This window comes from Cheilinus undulatus, linkage group 6, assembly GCF_018320785.1.
Source record: "Cheilinus undulatus linkage group 6, ASM1832078v1, whole genome shotgun sequence".
NCBI classification, from domain to species: domain Eukaryota; kingdom Metazoa; phylum Chordata; class Actinopteri; order Labriformes; family Labridae; genus Cheilinus; species Cheilinus undulatus.
This window is the reverse complement of record NC_054870.1, coordinates 9,332,665-9,348,140: the sequence shown is the minus strand read 5'-3', so window position 1 is coordinate 9,348,140 and position 15,476 is coordinate 9,332,665.

Here is a 15,476-nt window from a genome sequence, read left to right as displayed (position 1 = left end):
CTTATCACCATGATAGAACATGCTAGAAAACGGGGATGACATGCACCAGCTGGAGTCAAAGTTGGGAGTCAAACCAAGGACAAGGAGATATTCTGTGTGTTGGTGGCTTCTCTGCTAACTAAGCTGTGCTGGCAACCATGTGATCAGCTTATTGGTGACAAATCAAAAACTGCATCTAGATTATTTTGACTATTAAAACCTCTGCAGACAAATCTACAACCCACTTAATTTCTCTCACAACTTTTTACCTAATTTATGAAACTTTAAAACATTTAAATGAGATAAGATATGAGGAACAAAAAGCTTTCATGAAACAAAAAAATCTAAATGCAAAAATATTCGATGACATGCAAAAAATATAATAAAAGATTTTGAAACAAAAACCTTTAATGAAACACAAAAATATAAAATAAAATTAAAAAATAGAGAAACACAAGCATCATATGGACTACTTAGATTTAATGAAACACTAAACCATTTTTGGCTTACAAAAACATACGAACATGAAACAAAGACATTTTTTATTCAAACACAAAACACAATAAGAAACAGAAACATTTGATGAAACAAAACAAATAATTGAAACACAAAATCATTTTATTAAATAAGACAATTTTCTTTAAACACAAGAACATACAGAATCATTAAATGAAACCAAAACATTTAATGAAGCACATAGCCATAGGTTAAACACAAAAACATTTTACGAAACACTAAAACATTTAATGAAGCACTAAAATATGTGATGAAAATAAAACATTTTATGATGTATTAAAACATTAAGGAAGCAAAAAAAAAAAAAAAAAATCAATGAAAAACAAAAACATTTAGTGAAACAACATTTTACAAAACACAAATATTTTCTAAAACCCAAAATATTTAATGAAAAACAAAAACCCCTAAACAATTACAATAAAAAAAAATTGCAAATAAATAAATAATTGAACCCTTAAACACTTCCCGATAAAGAACTACAAAATATGAACCCCAAAAATGTTTCATGAACCAAAATTATTTTATTGATCACAAAAATGTGTTGGGAACAAAAAAAAAAAAAAAAAAAAAAAAAACATAAATGTGAAAACATTTCTTGAAATGAATATATCTTTTAAAAATAATTTAAAATTTATCATAATGACACAAAAGCTTTATTAAACACAAAAACTGTGAAGAAACAGTCATTTATTCAAACCATAGAAACAGTTTTAAAACACTAAAACAGTTCTTGACATACAAAAACATTTAATGAGGCACACAGTATTTAAAGATACACAAAATAATCTGACTCATCATATAAACATTTTACCAAAAAACCAAAACCATTTTATTTAAAACCAAAACTTCAACCCTCTAAAGCCAAGTGTATCATATTTGATGTATGATTTTTTGAGCCTTCTGTCTAATCAACATGACCAATAATGTCCTAAATAACCTTTTGTATTAAATCTGATAATGATAAAAGTGTCCCCAGTTGATTATCAGTTGTCAGAGATGCCAAATACATTAAATTTGATAACAGAAACAAATATGTTTTTGAATCTTGTAGAAAACTTAATACACATCTCCTTTCTAAAGAATATGAATTTTCTGGCCATTATTTGAGGTCTCAGGCTTTACTGGGTTAAATGATACAAAAAAATTTCTAAACACAAAAGACTTGTTAATCTTTTTAGGTAATAACTTTGTCTTTTTTTTTTTTAAATAAAATGTTTAATGTTTAATGCAGTTGACCTTGAGGGCCACCATAGTTAGAGCTCTGGCTGGATCATATGATCATCTGCAGATATGATATAAACCCATAAATAAGAGAAACATTAGATTGTAGGATAGGAAGCTCTGAGCTTCTTTTTCTGTCAATGACACCGAGCACCGTCTGCTCTGCCCAGACTTTAAGCCCCTCCCATGTTATCATCCCTTTGCTTTGCTCAGATTTACCTGTAAATACATTGTGAGCCCTGTCTGCTGCAGGGATTATCTCTGATCACACACTTTCCCGTTGTGTCTTTGATACAAACTAATTATCTGAAACCCATTGAGCATCCCCGTCTCCGCTCGGTTCAGATTTTAGGGACGTGTCGGACATCCCATCAGAGCAGAGGAGGATCTGCAGGACGTCCTGCAGAGATCTGGCAGCAGAGTTTCCCGCTACTCCTCTTCATCTTTAAAGATTAACTGTGAGGCGACCTGTCTCTCTCTCTCTCTCTCTCTGCAGACACACCACTTGTACTGTTTGTTTGTTTAACCATGAGACTCTTCTGCAGCAGCGTCATGCTTCGGTTTCTCTCAGAGACGCTGACAAATATCTGATTTGTGTTTGGACAAAACACAAAGAAAAGATCGCCTTGCATCTAATCTGTGGATATAATCTTAGGATTGTTTACTGGGGTATCATGCAACTGCTAAATATTTGTCTTTAACAGTTAAAGGGAGCAACACTCTGAACTTCTGGAAGCCAGACAACTGATTATGTATATTCAGGCCAAGACTTTTTTATGCTCATTAACCACTATGTTTAAATGTAGTTAGAACAAGTTGTATTATCACATCAGTCTGACTAAAATCATTTTTAAATGCATGTTGGCATGTTAGTGTGACTGATATGGTACTAAAGTGAATTCCTCAAAGTTGGACTAACACATCAGTATACCTCATGTCTTTGGATTACAGAGGGGATTTCAGAGTCAAAACTTCAAGGATGATAAGCTCATAAAGTCATTGTACCGTGTAGACATCTTTGCAAGTGTTAAGTATGCCCACCAAAAAGAGTACTAATTTAAATTTAGAGACTTTTTCAGGCATAATCTAGGGCACGTAAGCACAACATAGTTGTGATTAATACTACACTTTGCTCAAAGTAATTGCTGGGAAATAAAAAGTGAGCAAAGTGAGTGATCTTTATAAAACAGACCTGATTGTAAAATGTGTGCACCTGTAAGTAAAGTCTGACCCATGCATATGAGCGTTTGGAGACAGGTTCTGTCTGCCACAATAATGAGTGACAAAGCATTTGGCATAGTGGGCGTATACAGCCATAGCCTACATTATGTGAACTCGACAGGTAGGTGCTGTCGCTGGTGTAGCCAGTGAATTAAACTCTGCTGTCTCTAGCCAGGAGAAAAGCAAAAACAATGTTTCTGCCAGAAAAACCCTCGGTGAAGTTCTTTGCTCTTCTTCAAATCAAGAAATGTCACAACAACGTTACACTGAAAATTAGAGAGTGGAGTAGAGCTGACTCAAGAAGCAATGCACAAAAATCCCAATGTACCTACTGTCCTGTACCTGTGCAAATGGCAGTAAACATCTATTCATTGTCATTTAGCAGACACTTTTTCCAAAGTAATGTACATTTGAGAGGGAGTACAACTCAAGGAACGCTCTAGACAGGAAACAACATCAGTCAGTTCAACTAAATGTATTTAGTCCGATTGGATGCAGGTGCTACCACGCAGTGTGGGACCTAATGTTAGACCTCTCAGCATCACCATCAATTCATTTGTCTTCGCCAAAAAAATAATGAAAAATGTACCAAGTGCTGGTTTGTTCATGAAGAGCTGAGTGCAAAACCTCCAGAAATAGAGCCGACAATGTGAGACAGCTGTATTTAGGCGCCTCATTCTTCCACTGGGGACATCAACAGAGACGAGGCTAACTAAGTGCACAGTGTTTTATAAAGAGCTGGGTCTTTAGAATTGACCCTCCGCTAAGCCTTGCCCCCCTTTTTACTGTTTTTATGTCGGACAAGCCTTCACATGCTCTGCTGAATACCTAGTTTTCCATTGTGTAAGTAAGGTTAAGGCTATGGGTCACGTTATTATCCTGTGAAGGGCAATTTATTTTGCCTCCAGCAGTAAAGACACACATCCAGACCAATCATGAACACAGCATAAACAACACAATAAATAGAAGCACAAGAGACGGTGTGCAGCACAACAATAAATACTCATAGTAAGTAATAACACAGGTACACAAGTAACCATTTAGCGAGCCAATGGCAGCAGGGACAAAAGAGTTTTTTAGCGTTTTTTGACCCGCATGCTGGCAGGCTGAATCTGTGACTGAATAGTAGTAGTTTAAACTCAGAAAATAAAGGATGGCTGTGATCAGCCAGGACAGACTGGGCCTTTTTGAAGGGGTTATTCTGAAGGAAATACTGTCAAATTTGAAGCAAAAAATGTTTCAAAATATCAGAGAAGGATACAGAAACGTCCACAACTTGCTTGTGAAAGCTGCATTCAGGATATCATTTGTTGACAAAGTGAAGTGTGAGCAGATACGTTAGCATTAGCCTAATGACCAACAGGTAAGCTAACACATGGCTACTTAAAGCAGCGAATACTCATGTGATTGAGACTGAGGACATCATGCAAAGTCAGGATTTCAGAGTTTATAAGTCTTACACTTTTACATTAGAAACTCACAAATTTCAAGTTTTTAAAATTGCAAATTTATAGCCATGACAACCCAGAAACTTATAAGAAACCTGAAAAAATTGGTTTGATTTTTGACGTTTTAGTCTCAAAAATTCTAAATGTTGGTCCATGTATGTTTAGCTACAACTTGTAGCCCTAAAACCCCGTCATAGAAATTAAAATGTATGTGTACTTCTCCAAATCGGTCAACTCTAGCTTTTCTTAGATACAAAAAGGGAGGAATCACTGGATTTTATAGTTTTAGTGAAAAGCAGCTGCAGCTGAGCTCTTCAGCGTATGAGGAATAAGACGGTAAAACCCCCGTTTCATTGAAATGCTGAGTTTTAATGTCTGATGAGTGATAACGGCTGGTTAGCCATTAGCTGTAATAGTTTGTTGGTGTTTTCTCTGGAGGGTCTTATCTGGTTGTTGTACGGTGGTAGCTAACAGGCTAACGCTAAGCTAACTGATGGTGTGTATGTTAAACGCTGCAGCGTGTGTGGTTCAACAGACTGTATGTATATAATAAATATTTGTTCAATAAACTAAAATACAAATAGATGAAATAATGACTTAAACGGTCATTTTCACGGTCTGATCATGTGTAATCTGTGTAAACAGGCAGGGTGTAACAGGGAAACAACAGCTCAGGTTTACTATCAGGCTCGGTTTTTACGGTCTGTGACTGTTGTTGAGTTAGCTTTTAATATATGTGTGTTAACGTTAGCCATTTGCTAACTAAACTAAATCACTGCTACTGTTCATGTAGTCTCAGTCTTCCACACTGGGTTGTTCATATCTCACATCTCTCCTCTTGTTTCTTTTTTTTTTTTTGGCTTTGTGAAATAGAAAAAGTCAACACCCCACTGCAGAGAATTGGAGGTCCCGTAAACTCACCACTTCGGTACACTAGCGTCTGCTGAAAGATTGTCAGGCCCTCCTTGCATAGTTTCGGTTGCTAATCTAGGATTGGACAGTGGCTGTTTTAGGGAGGGGCTTAGTGAAGGGTAAATTCTTTTGACAGTGGAGAGACTCTGCATATTATTCCAGAAATGTTGCCAAGCTCTGATAAAACTGCTATAGCCACATGTGAGCTAACTGCTTCACCGGCGGCAGCCATTGTTTACCAGCTTGCAGTTCAACTAAACCTGGCGCGTATCAACTGTCTTGTTCTTCTAGAATGACACCGATTGATCCAGTACTTTTTCAGACCAAGCACCAATGTTTCAGATCTGTCTGATGACAGCCTGAGAATCTGACCGATCCATCGACTTTACAAGGTTATCCTTACATAACGCCACTTATCATTAAAACGAAGATGAAGCCGTCCTTCCAGCCACCGTACCGCTTATTCCATTCAGGGTGGTGGAGCTGGAGCCAATCCCAGCTGTCATTAAGAGATGGAGTACACCCTGAACTGGTTGCCAGTCAATCAATCAGTCAATCAATCACACAGCTGACGTACAGAGATAAACAACCAGGCACGCTCACACTCACAACTACAGGCAATTTAGAGTCACCAATTAACTTAATGAACATGTATTTGAACTGTGAGGGGAAGCCAGCGTACCTGGACTGAACCCAGACCAGCACCGGGTGAACATGCAAACTCCACACATAAAAGGCCTTGGCCGAAGGGGTTTGAACCAGTGGATAGACTCCACGACAGCCAATAAGAAAGTGATATTTTTACATTCAATGAGTATGTTTTCAGATGGATCATAAATGTGCATCAGATTTTTACAAGATTGCAGGTTTAGTTACTCGGTCCTCATACGCTGGATTGTCATAACTTCTTCCCTCCATTGTCTGCCATTTAAACCTTGGGTTTTTACTGTCCTGTGTCCTTGCCTTGCTTCTATCACAATAATTTCTGCAAAGTACTCCTTTGAGTGTTTTGGCTTGTTTTTCAGGGTCTTTGCTTTCACCTGACTAAACTTCCTCAGTTGCTTTAGGCCTTTGATCCACTGTTATTGTCCTGTCTGCCTGCTTTTTATCCCGTCTCCCTGTATTAATACCAAACTTAGTTAAACCTGCACCTTTACCCTCTCAGGTTTCCCTCACCCCACTTTCTCTCATTTCTGATCCTCCATCCTGACTCGTCTCCTCTGTACCGCTGAGCCTCCAGATCACTGCTCCCTAGATAAACCCTAAGTCTGCATCTATCTCCTTAGACGTCTGATTAGAGCTACGTCAGAGAAAGGGGAAGTAATCCTGGTCTGGACCCAGGAATAGAGCTCTGGGAGGGGCCAGGAGAGACACTGCAGAGGCACCATGCATGTGCCTGTGGGTAATCTCTTCTTAAATAGCCTTTGGCTGTTGAAAGAGGGAGGGAGGAAGGACAGTAAGGGAGGTAACACGGTGGGAGCAGATCCAGTCAGTGTCCTCTTATCCCCAGGACACATCACAGCCAGAGAGGAGCGGGATCCAGAATCAGAGACGTGTTGGACTGTTGGACTGCCGGACTCACATCAGGATGAACTTCGCTGCACAGTTATTCTACTCCAGCTACCTGAGCGAGCGACTCGAGCGGCTCTACGCACCCAGGCCTGCAATCAAAGGCAGCGAGGAGAATGACCCCTTTTGGCAGAGGTGGGAAACTACAACATGTTCTACAATGGATCCCTTAGACCTCTCCCTTCACCCGCTCAGCCCTGTAGAGACAGATTTACCTCCAGCTAAGAGCTCAGACAGAGATCCTTCACCTACAGCCTCGGCTCTTCTTCATCAGACCACCTCCATTCCTCCTCTTACTTCACATCCTACCAAACCAAACTCACACTCAAACCTCCCATCGCTCCCTCCTCCTGTTTCTCCTCCCCCCTCTCCTCACCCTAATCAAATCAAGAAATTAATTCAACCACTTACCTGTCATCCAAATCTAAGTTTGGATCCTTCAATCCCTGAATCAGTGAACACTGATGAACTTCCTGCCAGAAACTCTCTCCAGATGATCCTCCTCAAACGTGCCTCTGTGACCCCGTCCTCCTTTTCTTCACCTCCTGGTCCTTGTAGAAGACCTCCCCTCCCAAAATTTGAGGCTCTGGTAGACTTCCTCCTTCGCTTTGTCCTCTATGTTGTCCTCCTCTTTGTCCCCAGGTAACACCAAAGGATCCACAAGCTGCGTAGTTCTAAATTCTATTAGGGCATTACTGATCCACTTTTTGTGCAAACTGAAATTACTTTAAGGGTCATGATGAGGTTGCAGGTTCCTCTTCTTCTGCAATGTTTGATTGGGATTAATATTCCAAGAAATCTTTGATAGTCATGACGCCAGTCAACGTGCATGTCAAACCATCAAACCATGTTTATAATGTGCCAGTTTATGCTGTTGGTACATACATTTTCTGTTGTTTTAGAGCAAACTTTTCTCAAATTCATCCATTCAAACACAACTAAGTCAATAATTGAATAAATGGTGCATGCATAAACAAGATAGACATATATTGCAAATCATAGTTGCATTTGTTCACACAGATATGCACATATTGCATATTTATCCAATCATTGCATTACATTACATCTCTAAGACTGTAGTTTTTCATTTGTCAGAGGAGATCTTCTGTTGCAGTTTCCTCTTGCAGTTTAACAAAATCTAACGCATGGTTTATCCAACATTTTCAGTTGTGAAGATGCCCATGTTTTCCAAAACAATTTTTCATTCACTCTAGATTTTTTAGTCTGCTATAAACAGCATGCCCACTTCTGTTTCCAACTCTTTTACACTGCAGTGCCACTTTCATTTGTTGCTGCTTTTGTGCATTTAGGCTTTATCGCCATAATCCAAAATTATACCTACACAATCCAATCCACTGTTGACGCATCAAACCATGTAAGCACACTTTAATGTGCTTTAATGACCCAGACAAAAACTGACAAAGCAGCTCTTTTATTATGCATTAAGTCCACTCTGAAACATGGATATACTCTTAATTTATCTGCCACATTTTTTAACTGGCCCATCCAGCAACTGATAACCTCGCTGTGTCATAAAGACACATAACACCATATTGCAATTTCAGTCCACTTAAAAATGGGCCTTTTCATATCTGCACATTATCACTCAACTTCTGCTACTTCTGGTAGTAAATAACAGCCAAAGAAGAGCATCACCACTGGCTTAAAGGCTATAGGATATGACAGCCTGATTATTCAATATTCCTCAGCTGTGTTGGAGGTAATGAGTTACAAAGCTTACACGAGGGTACTTGGATTAATTTTTGTTGCCTTTGCCATCCTAGTAGAGGGGATTAGTAAGTTGATATACTCTATGGAGATTAAAAAACAAGTGGATATGTTCTGTATACCTGTGCAGACCCTGCATACACCCGCCAGTGAAATAATGAGACATTATTTTTTAATCCCAGTCCTGGCAAACGCAAACAATGCAAAGATTTGTTGACGTAGATAAATTGTTCTCAATAAACAAGGAGTTATATATGCGTCACACAACCAACGGAAGGGTGATATATGAGCATTATGTGTAGGTGCAGGGCAGTTACAAAAACAAAGAAAGTGCAATTTAATTCAGTATACTATCTCGTAGTGACTAAAACTTTTAATATTACTGGCGTCAGGCCAAAATCTTGTATCTCTCATTTTTTGTCATTTGAATTTTTCTAATAAATCAGTGCTATTGGTAACCCTTTACATCTGTCAGTGAATTTTAACCAGTTTTAAACAAATAAAAAGTGTCAAAAAGATGCCAACTTTGACCATTCAGTGTTCAATTAATTGAAAAATACAGCAATTTTGGAGACGCAAGGCTTTTGCTTGACACCAGCAATATGTATTTAAGATTGAGATTTTAAAGCAAAGACACAAGGAGTTTCTGCAAACCTTGACATGGGGCCTAAATTTAACCTTGGACCTACAGTGTGGACATAAATAAGGAAGGTTTTGAATAAAGTGTCAGTGAAAGTGCTTTCTTCAAACCAAGTTCAAGCAGTGGATTTGGAGTAAACAATAAGCATTAGAAAAGCGCCTACTTGATGTAAATTCTGTTAGACCTGGTTTGCAAGAAAGTTGGTTAATCTAAACATTAATGACAAAATGATGCAGATTTCCACCTGCAGCTGAGCAGTAGCAGCAATTAGTGCCCTGTAAAGCTTTGGATGCATTTCCGTGCACGAATGAAAAATGACCTCTAAGCATTAAAAGACAAAAATCTTACAAATCAACCTTAAAAATTCATTTTCGTTTAGCCTTTACTTTGCAACATCCTCACTCCCATCTTGTCAGCCCTACGGACAGAAGCCTTGCATGTCAAAATAAGTCCATGAAAGTACCTCTGCAGAGTCATTTTTGCACATTAATGTTTCCCAGTCCAGGATTAAAGCCCTGCAGCAGCAAGTCTGGGCTTTCAATATTCAAAAGAACATTACAGGGCTGTAAGAGAGCAATGATGAAAGCCTGCTGGCTGTAATGTCTTCTTACGTTCAGCTCTGTCTGTGATTTGTGCAATTTTGAATGAGTGGGACAATTTTTGTCATCTTTTTAGGAGATTTGTAGCATCAGACTGTCTTTCTAGCTGCTTTGATATTGTTTTTCTGTATGTAAGCACCCTAATCACAGGTTCAGGCTGACATTTTATCCCAGCAGTGTTGAGAGCTTTGAATATGGGGCAGAGGGCTGTAAAGGACCCCCTGGTATGAGGTGAAAGGTGACCATTGTTTATACCAGACCAGAGGGATATAAATAGATTTGGATGTTTTCTTCAGACAGTTGGCACTCACATGTTTGTTTGGGAGAACGGCTCCCCCTGGTGGCTGCTTAAATTCTCCAAAACATTGAAATCTCATTAAAGTAATTCAATCAAAGAGTTCTCTTTACTCTCTTGCTCACTGATCTGTGGACTTTCATAATGCAGCCAACGGCATCCTGATCCATCAGGCCTGAAAACAATCATCAAAGTTATTATAAGCATTATTAGTTTGTTGCTCATACTGTCGATCTGACCATAGCTGCTGACCACTCCTGTTTGTTCAAAGTGTGAATCTTAACTATTAACCCTTTGTGATCTGCTTTAACAGTGACAGGGTTAATCTCTGCAGGGGTTAATCCAATTATCACAATTATACAGAGTTAAGGAACTCCTGATTTACTACTTCATCAGAGAAACGGTCTCAGTCAAGTCTAACTGAATAGGTCCCATTTGTGGTCTTAATGCACAAAAATATGGTACATTTCTGATTGACACATGCTTATAAATCATTAACAATCAAAGAAAAGAAGTAGAATACTTTAAATGCACTGTAGGGTTGTTTCAACACCAAAACTTTGATTCCAGTAAAAATCTAATGAAACTGACCCCTGTTTTATACCACAACAATAAAAAACAAAATGTCCTAGACACCCACAATCAAGTTATTTCTTCTGTTCACTTATCAGAGCATTTTATTCCATCTACATTGCATGAATGGGATGCCTTGCAACTGTGCAATGTAGACAGCAGAGGAGAGTGATTGCAACTTTTGATGGAGTCATTCATCTCCAACACATCATACCTCTAAAATAGATGTAGCTTTCAAAGTTTTAGCACTTTTTCAATACTATACAGGGCTCACAGAGAGTATTCAGACCCGCTTCACTTTTTATTGTGATTGTGTTGTCAGACCCTGTTCATGTATGCTCAAAGTAGTGACAAATAGTGTTGTACTCAAAACCCCGCTATCAGAGACCAAGGCTTGTCCGAGACCAGAGTACACCGAGACTGAGACAAGACCAAGACCATAAAGATCAATTTTAAAAACCCATGACAAGGTTAATCAGTTAAAGAGCATTCTGTCTTTAATTTTAGTTTTCTTATTAATAAATTTGACAGAAAAAACAAGGTGTCTGCAAGTCTTTCAAGGCACAACATGCAAAAATCTCAAATCTTAGCAAATTTGTTCAACCATCCTCTTCCTCTTGTAAAAAATAAATCCTTGTATGTGTTTAAAAGCCACTGACAAGTCTGGAATTATTTTAGATATTTGAAAAAGAGACGTTTATCTAGATTTGTCAGGTGAATGAGGCCTAAAGTAAGTGTTCAGAGGTATTTCTGACTTGATAATAAGATAATAAGATAAACTGATGTCTGAGTTTTTGCAGTTGTAGCTATTTGTTGCTTTAGCAAGTGCTTCTCCTTATTATCACATTAATGAAGTCGAAGAATAGCAGATCAGTGCTGGTCTGGACCGGTCTTGATGGAAAATCCAACCAGTCTGAAACCGAGTAAAAATGTTCCCAAGTCTGAGACAAGGCCAAGACATTCAAAATGTGGTCTCAAGACCAGTTTCAAGACCAAGACCATTCTCAAGTACTACAACACAAGTGACAATGCTTACACTACCTGCACATGCAGGCCCCAATAACTAGAGCAGAGCCAATTCTGGTGTCAACATTGCACATGAAAAAGAAAGACAGAGAAAGGTCAAGAGAGAGGACAGATAAAAGGAAGTAGAGCCAAGGTGAGCTGCCTTGATTCGGCTATCTCACCCCAACCAGACTGAGCTGTTGACTCAAGTTTGCTGACCAAAGTTCATTTCATATATGATTAATCTGATGCTTTAGAAACTGGCTGCATCATTCATAGTAAGTCCCAGTCTTTCTTCCATTTCCATTTACACCTAATAATAACCTTTTGGCAAATAAAAGTAATACAATCCTGACAATGCTTACTCTGAACACAGTTAGAACATGAATAAAGTTACATTTTAGCATTTGCACAAAGTCAGATGACAAAAATGATGGATATATACACCTATGTCTCCATGGTTGTTGGAGCAGAAGAGGTTAATTCCGTGCACTCTTATTCAAAGATGAATTATTGTGTAAAAGAGGACCTACTGAACTTTATTAAAAGACTTGTACGGTTTGATTTCAGTCAGTGCTGCTGTACTGGTGTATAATAAATCAAACTGTCCCCCATTCAGACCTAAATGACCACTTTAATCGTTTCTGTGTCTCAAAAAGAGGACTAAAATGAGCCGATGAATCATAAACTGACACTAAGACGTGATCTGTCACAGTGAGTGGAAGCTGGGTGGACATTAGAGGTAAAAACATTCATCTTAGGCTGAGAGGGTGGCGCTATCTATCAGGACTGAGGTTTGGTACGTTTCAATTGAGTCTGGAGTTTTTCTCCAAACTCTGGATGTCAGTAAATTGGCAAGTTACTGAAATTAGAGACTGCATACACTTACAATTGGGAAAAAGTTACTGAGCTACTGCATTGAAAGATTAGTCATAGAGGAGTATCTTTAGGGTCCTTTTGTGCATCAGTACTCATATGAATATGATTATACAGAGTTACTGAGGTAGTGAGAGGAAACACCTCTGTTTAAAAATATAACCCTGACTATTTTCAGTGTACAAGCTAGGTGTTTTACTGATGAGAAGACAAGAAACTCAGCTGTTGTTATGTGAAGCATGATATCAACAGTTCATTAGACACTTGTTGTAATGTTATTTTTATTTAAGTTATCCATTGATTCATTTTCTATACCACTTATCCCGTAGGCGGTCACAGGGGGGCTGGAGCCTATCCCAGCTGTCACTGGGCGAGAGGCGGGGTACGACCCAGACCGGTCACCAGTCAATCGCATGGCTTATTTAAGTTATGCAATGTTTATTTAAGTTATAAATGGTCATCATCCTGTCCTTGGAGTTTTATTTTGAAATTGACTGGAGTTTCATTGTGTTTTTGTGTTTGATTTCCTGTTCTGGTCGATTTGCTGTGATTTGCTTGACATATGCAGACATGGACTCTGTTGCAATAGATTTGGTGCACATCTGGAGAAGAGTAGCACCTCTAGCACACAGAGGAAACTGCTTGCTGTATGTTTTGTGGAAATACAAACATTGACTAGCAAGGTAGCTATTAGCTTCAGTGTATGTGGTTTGGCCACAGTGCCACTATAGTCTTATCCGTTACCCAAAGGAGGGAAAGATGTTTGTACCTCCAACAAAACTTGGAGCCAGCTAGATCACTGATCTGGACTTTACTGGTGGTGGTGTGGTCCTTGTAGAGACTGTAGATGTCCTTGTTGGGGTTCTTAACTTGCTGAATATGGAGGCTGAAGTGTTGGGAATGCATGTCTCCTGGGCCAAAAAAAGCATTTGGGGATGCTTTGGATCCTAGACTGTAATTGAATCTCCTTCCACTGAATGCTTTGGGTGCTGCCATCTATCTTTCAGAGACCACAAATGCAGGTGAATGATGAGACCGTGGAAGTAGTGCAGTTCACTTTGGTAGCGTAATCCATCAATCTGTTAACAGGCTGAGATCAACTGTAGACTTGGTCTCATGCATGGGGGAATGGGTGTGTTAAACAAAACAGCATAGTGTTCCCAGTATCTGAGCATGCAGACGAAAGTCAGTCTTTCAGTCCTTGGTCAATCCAGTCTGACTATAGTCTTGTGAGGCCTGGATGTTGACTGATGGCCAGAGGCGCTGACTTCTTTGTGATAACTTCTCTTCAGCATATCTTTGGGTGTCATTGGCAAGACCATGTGTCTAATGATGGCGTGCTCAGGAGGGTGAAGATGGGGAGAGTCAGCTGCCTGATACGGGAACAGCAGCTGCACTTGTACAGGTGCCTGGAGCGTTTTCCCAGGCCTTATCCAGCCCACCGCATACTGGGTGCCTGGGACCCGGTGAGCTGGTCCAGACACTTGGGGGGATGCTGGGGGGCTACCTGGAGAGATGGGGCATGGGTCTGGCACAGGCCTAAAGTATGGCCATCAGGAGGCCAGAGCAGTACAGGACCAAGGTCGATATGGCAAAGTGTCGAACTGGCATATGCTCCCACACTTGAACTTACCTGATCTCCTATTCTATCATTAGTGTAACCTCACCTGCCGAATAAATGCAAATTAACCTTAATCTCATCTAGTTGTCATCTGTTTTTAAAGTACCAAGGAACAAGTGTTTTTAGTTGAGTTAGGCAGTTGAGCTCTCAGCCAACAGAAATGTTGATAGTTGTGAAGTATAGACCCACTTTAGGTGAGTCGTAGAGCTCCTCGTCTCTACTGAAGTGTTTTTTCGACTACACCAGCACTCTAAAATAAACAATCACAAAAACTTACATTACTATTCAGTGTAAATTATTGGATTCAATCAGACCTGTTGCCACAGGTTTAAAAAAACAAGCACCTAGCCATGTGGTCTGCATTTGCAAACATTTGTGGTCCTAAATGGGTCGTTCTGAGGAGCTGAGTGACTCTAAGTGTGGTACTGTGATAGAAGCCACCTTTGCAATAAGACAGTTTGTAGAACTTCTCCCCTGCTGGATATTCCACAGTCAACTGTAAGTGATACTATAAGAAAGTGGAAGCGTTTAGGAACAACAGCAACTCAGCCACTAGATGGAAGACCATGCACAATCACAGAGCAGGACCCATGAGGCACATGGTGTTTTTAAAGGTTGACAACACTGCTGATTCCATAGCTAAGGAGTTCTGAAGATAAAAACTGTGCAGCAGGAGCTTCATGGAATGGGTTTCCATGGCCGAATGGCTGCATGCAAGCCTCACATCACCGAGTCAATGCCAAGCATCAGATGGAGTGGTGTAAAGCACACGACAATGGACTGTGGAGCAGTGGAAATGAGTTCTGCAGACTGACAATCACACTTCTCTGTTTATGAGTCTGGGTTTAGAGGATGTTGGGAGAATGTTACCTGCTTGACTGCACTGTGCCAACTGTGAAGTTTGGTGGAGGAGGGATAAAGGTATGGGGCTAATTTTTAAGGTTTTGGCTAGGACCATTTTCACTAGTGAAGTGCAATCTTAATGCTTCAGCATACCAAGACATTGTGAGCAATGGTTTACATTTGTGGCAACAGTTTGGGGAAGGCCCGTTTCTAATCCAACACCACTGTGCTCCAGTGCACAAAGCAAGGACTATGACAACATGGTTTGATGAGTTTGGTGTGGAAGGTTTTTACTGGCACATGCATCTGGTTTGATGGATGGAGCCAAACTCTTTGGTGAAAATAAAAAGATATCCTACTTAGACTTAAGGTTCAAACTTTCATACAGTATCTCTTATCCGGATTCGGTATTGTGTAAAACTAAGACTTG